We start from the raw sequence: 10,795 nt of genomic DNA on the forward strand, positions 1-10,795 counted from the left end.
ATAGGGAATCCTTTCCCCATTGCTTGTCTTTGCCAGGTGTGTCAAAGATCAGATGGTTGTAGATGTGTGGTGTTATTTCTGAGGCCTCTGTTGTGTTCCATTGGTCTATATCTCTGTTTTGGTACCAGTACCATTGCTGTTTTGGTTACTGTAGCCTCGTAGTATAGTTTGAAGTCAGGTAGCATGATGCCCCCAGCTTTGTTCTTTTTGCATAGGGTTGTCTTGGCTATGTGGGCTCTTTTTTGGTTCCATATGAACTTTAAAGTAGTTTTTTCCAATTCTGTGAAGAAAGTCATTGGTAGCTTGATGGGGATGGCATTGAATCTATAAATTACTGTGGGCACTATGGCCATTTTCATGATATTGATTCTTCCTATCCGTGAGCATGGAATGTTCTTCCATTTGTTTGTGTCCTCTTTTATTTCATTGAGCAGTGGTTAGTAGTTCTCCTTCAAAAGGTCCTTCGCATCCCTTGTAAGTTGGATTCCTAGGTATTTTATTCTCTTTGTAGTAACTGTGAATGGGAGTTCACTAGTGATTTGGCTGTTTGTCTGTTATTGGCTTATAGGAATGCTTGTGATTTCTGCACATTTATTTTATATCCTGAGACTTTGCTGAAGTTGCTTATTAGCTTAAGGGGATTTTGGGCTGAGATGATGGGGTTTTCTAAATATGCAATCATGTTATCTGCAAACAGGGACAATTTGGCTTCCTCTTTTCGTAATTGAATACCCTTTATTTCTTTCTCTTGCCTGATTGCCCTGGCCAGAACTTCCAACACTATGTTGAATAGGAGTGATGAGAGATGGTATCCTTGTCTTGTGCTGGTTTTCAAAGGGAATGCTTCCAGTTTTTGCCCATTCAGTGTGATAATGGCTGTGGGTTTGTCATAAATAGCTCTTATTATTTTGAGATATGTTCCATCAATACCTACTTTATTGAGAGTTTTTAGTATGAAGCGATGTTGAATTTTGTAGAAGGCCTTTTCTGCATCTATTGAGATAATCATGTGGTTTTCGTCTTTAGTTCTGCTTACGTGATGGATTACATTTATTGATTTGTGTATGTTGAACCAGCCTTGCATCCCAGGGATGAAGCCAACTTGATCGTGGTGGATAAGTTTTTTGATGTGCTGCTGGATTCAGTTTGCCAGTATTTTATTGAGGATTTTTGCATCGATGTTCATCAGGGATATTCGTCTAAAATTCTCTTTTTTTGTTGTGTCTCTGCCAGGCTTTGGTATCAGGATGATGTTGGCTTCATAAAATGAGTTAGGCAGGATTCTCTCTTTTTCTATTGATTGGAATAATTTCAGAAGGAATGATACCAGCTCCTCTTTGTACCTCTGGTAGAATTTGGCTGTGAATCCGTCTGGTCCTGGACTTTTTTGGTTGGTAGGCTATTAATTATTGCCTCAATTTCAGAGCCTGTTATTAGTCTATTCAGGGATTCAACTTCTTCCTGGTTTAGTCTTGGGAGAGTGTATGCGTCCAGGAATTTATCCATTTCTTCTAGATTTTCTAGTTTATCTGCATAGAGGTGTTTATAGTATTCTCTGATGGCAGTTTGTATTTCTGTGGGATCAGTGGTGATATCCCCTTTATCATTTTTATTGAATCTATTTGATTCTTCTCTTATTTCTTATTAGTCTTGCTAGAGGCCTATTTTGTTGATTTTTTGAAAAAACAAACTCCTGGATTCATTGATTTTTGAAGGGTTTTTGGTGTCTCTATCTCCTTCAGTTCTGCTCTGATCTTAGTTATTTCTTTCCTTCTGCTAGCTTTTGAATGTGTTTGCTCTTGCTTCTCTAGTTCTTTTAATTGTGATGTTCGGGTGTCAAATTTTAGATCTTTCCTGCTTCCTCTTGTGGGCATTTAGTGCTATAAATTTCCCTCTACACACTGCTTTAAATGTGTCCCAGAGATTCTGGTACATTGTGTCTTTGTTCTCACTGGTTTCAAAGAACATCTTTATTTCTGCCTTCATTTCGTTATGTACCCAGTAGTCATTCAAGAGCAGGTTGTTCAGTTTTCATGTAGTTGTGTGGTTTTGAGTGAGTTTCTTAATCCTGAATTCTAATTTGATTGCACTGTGGTCTGAGAGACCGTTGTGATTTCTGTTCTTTTACATTTGCTGAGGAGTGTTTTACTTCCAACTATGTGGTCAATTTTAGAATAAGTGTAATGTGATGCTGAGGAGATTGTATATTCTGTTGATTTGGGGTGGAGAGTTCTGTAGATGTCTCTTAGGTTGGCTTGGTCCAGAGCTGAGTTCAAGTCCTGGATATCCTTGTTAACCTTCTGTCTTTTTGACCTGTCTAATATTGACAGGGGGGTGTTAAAGTCTCCCATTATTATTGTGTGGAAGTCTAAATCTCTTGTAGGTCTCTAAGGAATTGCTTTATTATCTGGGTGCATATATATTTAGGATAGTTAGTTCCTGTTGTTGAATTGATCCCTTTACTATATGTAATGGCCTTCTTTGTCTCTTTTGATCTTTGTTAGTTTAAAGTCTGTTTTAGGCCGGGCGCGGTGGCTCAAGCCTGTCATCCCAGCACTTTGGGAGGCCGAGACGGGTGGATCACAAGGTCAGGAGATCGAGACCATCCTGGCTAACCTGGTGAAACCCCATCTCTACTAAAAAATACAAAAAACTAGCCGGGCGAGGTGGCGGGCGCCTGTAATCCCAGCTACTCGGAGGCTGAGGCAGGAGAATGGCGTAAACCCGGGAGGCGGAGCTTGCAGTGAGCTGAGATCCGGCCACTGCACTCCAGCCTGGGCGACACAGCGAGACTCTGTCTCAAAAAAAATAAAATAAAATAAAATAAAGTCTGTTTTATCAGAGACAAGGATTGCAACTCCTGCTTTATTTGCTTTCCATTTGCTTGGTAGATCTTCCTCCATCCCTTTATTTTGAGCCTATGTGTGTCTCTGCACATGAGATGGGTCTCCTGAATACAGCACACCGATGGGTCTTGACTCTAATTTGCCAGTCTGTCTTTTAATTGGAGGCAATTAGCTCATTTACATTTAAGGTTAATATTGTTATTTGTGAATTTGATCTTGTCATTATAATGTTAGCTGGTTATTTTGCCCATTAACTGATGCGGTTTCTTCATAGTGTCAATGGTCTTTACAATTTGGTATGTTTTTGCAGTGGCTGGTACTGGTTGTTCCTTTCCATGTTTAGTGCTTCCTTCAGGAGCTCTTGTAAGGCAAGTCTGGTGCTGATGAAATCTCTCAGCATTTGCTTGTCTGTAAAGGATTTTATTTATCCTTCATTTATGAAGCTTAGTTGGATATGAAATTCTGGGGTGAAAATTCTTTCCTTTAAGAACGTTGAATATTGGCCCCCACTCTCTTCTGGCTTATAGGGTTTCTTCAGAGAGATCTGCTGTTAGTGTGATGGGCTTCCCTTTGTGGGTAACCTGACCTTTCTCTCTGGCTGCCCTTAACATTTTTTCCTTCATTTCAATCTTGGTGAATCTGACAATTATGTGCCTTGGGGTTGCTCTTCTTGAGCAGCATCTTTGTGGTGTTCTCTGTGTTTCCTAAATTTGAATGTTGGCCTTTCTTGCTTGGTTGGGGAAGTTCTCCTAAACAATACCCTGAAGAGTGTTTTCCAACTTGGATCCATTCTCCCCATCACTTTCAGGAAGACCAATCAAACGTAGATTTGGTCTTTTCACATAGTCCCATATTTCTTGGAGGCTTTGTTCATTTCTTTTCACTCTTTTTTCTCTAATCTTGTCTTCTCACTTTATTTCATTAATCTGATCTTCAATCACTGATATCCTTTCTTCCACTTGATCAAGTCAGCTATTGAACTTTGTGCACGCATCACGAAGTTCTTATGCTGTGGTTTTCAGCTCCATCAGGTCATTTAAGGTCTTCTCTACATTGTTTATTCTAGTTAGCCATTCATCTAACCTTTTTTCAAGGTTTTTAGCTTCCTTGTGATAGGTTGGAATATGCTCCTTTAGCTTGGAGAAGTTTGTTATTATCAACCTTCTTAAGCCTATTTCTGTCAACTCATCAAACTCATTCTCCATCCAGTTTTGTTCCTTTGCTGACCAGTAGCTGTGATCCTTTGGAAGAGAAGAGGCACTCTGGTTTTTGGACTTTTCAGCTTTCCTGCTGTTTTCTCCCCATCTTTGTGGTTTTATCTACCTTTGGTCTTTGATGTTGGTGATCTACAGATGTGGTTTTGGTGTGGATGTGCTTTTTGTTGATGCTGATGCTATTCCTTTCTGTTTGTTGGTTTTCCTTCTAACAGTCGAGCCCCTCAGCTGCAGGTCTGTTGGAGTTTTCTGGATGTCCACTCCAGACCCTATTTGCCTGGGTATCTCCAGCAGAGGCTACAGAACAGCAAATATTTCTGCCTGACCCTTCCTCTGGAAGTTTCATCCCAGAGGGGCACCACCCTCCTGAATGAGGTGTCTGTCAGCCCCTACTGGGAGGTGTCTCCCAGTCAGGCTACATGGGGGTCAGGGACCCACTTGAGGGGGCAGTCTGTCCATTCTCAGAGCTCAAATGCCATGCTGGGAGAACCACTGCTCTCTTTAGAGCTATCAGACAGGGATGTTTAGGTCTGCCAAAGCTGTCTGCTGCCTTTTGTTCTGATATGCCCTGGCCACAGAGATGGAGTCTACAGCAAGGCAGTAGGTCTTGCTGAACTGCAGTGGGCTCCGCTCAGTTCGAGCTTCCTGGCCTTTGTTTACCCTGTGAGCACGAAACTGCCTACTCAAGACTCAGCAATGGTGGATGCCCCTCCCCGCCACCAAGCTGTAGCATTGCAGGTTGATGTCAGACAGCTGTGCTAGCAGTGAGCAAGGCTCTGTGGGCGTAGGACCTGCCGAGCCAAGCAGGGGAGGGAATTTCCTGGTCTGCTGGTTGTGAAAACTGTGGGAAAAGCATAGTATTTGGGCAGGAGTGTACCATTCCTCCAGGTACAGACTGTCACAGCTTCTGTTGGCTAGGAAAGGGTAATACCCCGATCCCTTGCACTTCCTGGGTGAGGCGACACCCTGTCCTGCTTCAGTTCACCCTCCGTGTGCTGCACCCCCTGTCCAATCAGTCCCAATGAGATGAACCAGGTACCTCAGTTGGAAATTCAGAAATCACCCTTCTTCTGTGTTGATTTTGCTGGGAGCTGCAAACCACAGCTGTTGCTATATGGCCATCTTGGAACTCTGAAACTGGACCTCTTTCTTACACCACATACAAAAATAAACCCAAGATGGATTAAAGACTTGAATGTAAAACCTAAAACTACAAAAACCCAGGAAGATAACCTAGGAAATACTATTCTGAATACAGGACTTGGCAAAGATTTCACAACAAAGACGCTGAAAGAAATTATAACAAAAACAAAAATTGACAAATGGGTTCTAATTAACCTAAAGAGCTTCTGCACTGCAAAAGAAACTATGAACGGAGTAAAGAAACAACCTATATAGAATGGGAGAAAATGTTTGCAAACTATGCAAACAGGTGATGGCATCTTAGACTCAATAAAATACCCAAGCATGTGTAAATCCATTTTAATCCACAACCTGGGGGTAGGGAGTTAATATTGTACATGCCTCAATCAAGAATCTACCCTCTTGCAGCCGTTCTTTAGTATTTGAAAGATCCTTTCAGAAGCCGACAACCTAGAACTATTCAACCAAGAGCTATTCAACTATTGCACTCTGAATCAGAGAGTTTGTTTTGCTAGAAATAATTTTTTGTTAGCAAAATGAATGGTGTTCAAGGTGTTTGAATTGGCCAGAAATATTTTCCAGGCACCTGTGCTCAGGCATGGCCAGGGCAGAAAAGTCTCGCCAGCAGTCTAACACCAGGTCTATGATGACATTAAGTTTTTGGATTCTGCAAAATTGCTAAGAATTCTGCTGTGTGCTCTAATTTTCAAAGAGGCTAAGGACAGAGAGTGGAAACTTCCCTGGGTTCCCAAGACAGGTTTTTTGCTTCCTTGTTAAACAAAGCTTTTTGGCGAAGAGGTGGGCAGAATTCATTCTGAGACTTGCTTTCGTTGTCAGCACTTGGTAATAAGGTGATGGAGGATGAGAACGAAAGCCCTCACCCACCTCTGCTCTTGGGAGGCAATCTATACCTCCCAAAATCACTGGACAAGTGTGAAGGCCAAACTGACCCATCTGCAGCTGGGAGCCTGCCCAGTTCCGTACCTCCAGTCACCATTGTCACCAAAGTCACTTCTATTAACCACCCAGGGTACAACTGATTCAAGAACTGTAACTCAAGTCATGAACTTTTGCAATCATGAAAACCTCTCTTCTTGGCACAAATATATGAATCAAATGATATTGGCACAGGTTCAGCTTGTAGAAATTCATTTAATGTTGCCTCAGGTAATTAGTTTATTTGTTCTGTCAAAGTGACCCAAAACTTATCCATTTGGAGTCTCTGTTATGAACAGACATATAGTGGTTGCTAAGCAACATCATGCATTGTTGTTTCCTCATCTAATTTAAAATTTTCAATTCACAGTAAAGGTCTTCAGAGAAAAGTTATTGTGCAGGGTGGGCCAAATACCATTTTTCACTGTAGCCCATTCAATTTAGAAAAGAAATTACAGCGTACCGTTTAATCAGCATAAAATGATTTGTACAGAGCATTTAACATCTTCTTGAAATGTAGCTGTCTTCTTTTACTAATCAGATCTACTTAATTTATTTTAAACTTTCCCAAGGAGATTTTCTTTCTCCTTCAATCCTTGACCCTTCTTCCATTCCCTCAACTTTCAAGCCAATTTGCAGATACCCGTCAGCATGGGAACTGGGAGACAGGGGAAGGAAGATTTAGAAATATAAGATATACTCTTCTTATCTTGTAATTTAGTCATGGGAAAGGAGTCTCAAGTAGTTGAGTCATTCTAATGAGTCACTTACATGAAATTCCAACTTTATTATAAAGAAAACTTATTTAACATAGTAGTTTTCTGGCCAGGCATCATGGCTCCTGCCTGTAATCTCAGCACTTTGGGAGGCCAACTGGAGGATTGCTTGAGCCCAGGAGTTCAAGACCAGCCTGGGCAACATAGGGAGACCCTGTCTCTACAAATATACATTTTTTTTAATTAGCTGGGCATGGTGGCAGGCTCTAGTGGTCCCAGCTACTTGGGAGGCTGAGATGGGAGGATTGCCTTACTCCAGGAGTCAAAGCTGCAGTGACCTATGATTGCACCATGGCACTCCAGCTTGGGCAATAAAGCGAGATTCCATCTCAAAAAAAATAAACAAACAAAAATGCTAGTTTTCTGATATGAATGCTGCAAAATTAATCAATTGTTTGCTCTAATAACACCTGGTATTGCTTCAAGTATCTTGAAAAAGTGTCACTGAGGTTCCCTCCCAAAGGATAGAATGTCACATTTTTTTCATTTCCCCAATAATATTTCTTGGTATTAAGATTAACTTCTTTGCAAAAGTCATTGGCAAGGAAATACGTTTTCACAAAATACACAAAGATATTTCTGCACAGTGACCCTCTCATTGTGTGTTGAGTGTATTGAAACATCAAGTAAATCAAAATGGATTAAAATACACTCTTGATTATCACAATTTCTTGGAATCTGGAACAATCTAGAATTGAAACCTTGCAAATTTAGGCTGATGGAAGAAAAGAACTATGAGCATGAATAAATGGACAAAATAAGTGGAATATTTTAAAGGAAATATAATTTTGTTACCATAACAATATAGAGAAAATCTGATTCTCTCAGCAGTACAATAGCTCCTAGGACAAAATTGATTTTTATTGCCTTAAAACATTAAGTTTCTTGGCTTGTGTGTATATGATGGGAGGATATTCCCCAGGTAATATGTTTAAATTACAATAGAACAGGGAACCAATACGTTACTGGGGGTTGGGGGGAGGTCAGTTTATTCTTGACTTTAGGATTTGTTTTCATGGTAGATAGAGGCTTTCATTTTAGGAGATAAGAATGTAGGAGCAGGTAGACACTTCAGAAAAGAAACCGTAGAGAAACAGTCCAGAGATTTAACTGAGGGGGTTTACTAAAGTTTGCTGTAGGTATGGCCCCACACTCTCCTCCCTAGTGAGGCAGCTGAGCATGCTGTTTAAGGAACCAAAAATACCTGGGTTCAAATTTCAGCTGTGCTGTCATAACCCTATGATCTTGGACTAATCACATATACATTTCTGTACCTCAACATTCCCATTTGTAAAACAACATTCCCATTTGTAAAACAGGAATGAGGATGATAATACCTCAAAATGTAGTAATGCAGATTAATGGGTTAATCCACAACAGAGCCAGCTTCCTGGGTTTATGATCTCTGCAGTCCCACAGGGCCTCATGCTTAATATGGTCTCCTGCTTGGTTTAATGCTCTGCTGTTATCTTGAAATTCTTAATCAGTTTAGAACAAGAGAGAAAATTTTGACCTGGGCCCCACAAATTCTGTAGCATGCCCCTAGATACATAAAATATTTAGAACAAAGCCTGGCCCATCATCAGGGCCAGATGTTGTCTTTATTCCCCTTCTCCCACCACAATTTTTGTTTTACTTCCCAGTACTCAGACCTAATAGTGATGCTAAAATTTGGGGGGTAAAAGGAGAGCAGGAGGTTGACAGAGGAGCCAGTCTGCTGCACAAAGTACTCACTTCTGCAGTATCCCACCAATGAGGCAGGATTAAAAACAGGGGCTATCCAAGGGGATCCAGAAAATCTGGGTTATTTTACTTGCAAGTTTGGATAGAAACTATATAGGCTGGTAAAACACGCATTGATGGAGAAGTCTTCATGAATCAAATTTAATGAGTAGCTAGTAGTATGTCAGCTATTATCTAAATCAATTATTTACATGTAAACAGGTACTTTAAAAGTACAAGACAACTTCTGGTTCCACAATGGCAGCACAGAAACAAGCTGGCTTCACTTCTCCACACCCCCGACAGAAAACCAAAAAACAAATATATAGCACCAGGATTATCACCAACAATATTCCAGAACTCAAATGCAAGGAGACAGTTCCTGGGGTCACAGAGAAGTGAATAAACTCCAAGTTGACAGTAAGAGAATCAGACTTTCATGTCCAAGATGTTTCTCACCACAGTTTATCCAGCACCAAATGTGTGGAATAATTCCCCACAACTCACAGTTTCTACACTGGAAAAAGTGAAATCAAGGTAGAAAACCACCCTGCCCACCGTCTTGGGTTCCCTGGCAGGAGACTTGTCCCTGCCCCAACCCACAGAAGCACTGGGAGTATCCGAAAGGAGAAATGTCCCTGAGGACAGCCAGAGACAAAGCAGGGAGCCCTGAAAACTCTGCTCTGTAGATTGGCCAAATCAGAATGGCTGTTGCGCAGCACCACAATATAGGGGATTTGTTCTATGAGTACCTCGGGCATGAACCGCTACTCAGCCTTCCCATGCTGCCAGAATATCTGAGACCTCCCACATTCAAGATGGGTGGAACCGTGTTTCTTTTCCAGGACTGAGGCAAACCTGGGCTTAACCACCATCTAGTGTTGAAAACGAGGCAGTAACATTGTGGGGGTGGTGGGAGAAAGAAAATCTGCGGGAAAATTAAAGAAAAACTCTAAGTAAACACATCCAACAAAAACCAGTATAAGCCAGACAAAGAAGATTAGAATGAATAACTATTCAACACAAAGACACAGATGTACATCCAAAAGGAACAACAGCAAACAGAGAACCATGACTTCCCCAAAAGGACAAAGCAAAGAACAAGTGACTGACCCTAACAAGCCAATGAAACATCAGCTTTCTGACCAAAAATTCAAAATAGCACTTTTAAAGACATTCGGTGATCTCCAAGATAACACAGAAAGGCAATTCAGAAGTTTATCAGAGAAGTTTAACAATGAGATTAAAATAATTTTTAAAAAATCAAACAGAAATCTTGGAACTGAGAGATACACTGACTGAAATGAACAATTCATTAAGGTCTCTCAACAACAGAATTACTCAAGGAGAAGAAAGAATCAGTGAGCTTAAAGATAGGCTTTTTGAAAATATATATAGAAGAAAATTTTTTAAAAAAGAATGAAAAGAAACAAAGATCACCTACAAAATATAGAACATTACCTCAAAAGCCCAAATCTAAAAATTATTGGTATTCGAGAGAAAGTTGAGCAGGAGCCAAAGGTAGAAAGTTTACTCAAAGAAATAAAAACAAGAAACTTTCCAAAACTTGAAAAAGAGATAAATATGAGGTACAGAAAGGTCAGAGAACATCAAACAGATATGACCCAAGTAAAACTACCCTAAGGCATATAATAAACAAACTCCAAAGGTCAAGGACAAATAGAAGATCTCAAAAACAGCAAGATAAAAAGAAGCAAATAACATAAAGAAAATCCAATGCATCTAGCAACCAGCTTCACAACAGAAACCAAACAGGCCACGAGGGACTTGGATGACATTTTCAAAGTAATATAAACAAACAAACAAACAAAAACACTGTCATCTGAGATAGCGTATCCAGCAAAGCTATACTTCAAATATGAAGGTGATGGAAAGTCTTTTCCAGACAAACAAAAGCTGAGATAATTCATTACCACCAGACCCATTTTACAAGAAATACCAAAGGGATTTCTGCAATTGGAGAGAGAAAAACCCCACTAACATGCAAAAAGAAAACATTTGAATGCATAAAACCCACTGGTATAAGTACATGGACAAACCCAGACTAATGCAATACTGTAATTGTGGTATGTAACCCAGTCATATTCTAGTATGAAGACAAAAAGACAAACCTATCAAAAATGGCAATAGCAACAGC

Source organism: Macaca mulatta, chromosome 6 (genome assembly GCF_049350105.2).
Source record: "Macaca mulatta isolate MMU2019108-1 chromosome 6, T2T-MMU8v2.0, whole genome shotgun sequence".
NCBI lineage: Eukaryota > Metazoa > Chordata > Mammalia > Primates > Cercopithecidae > Macaca > Macaca mulatta.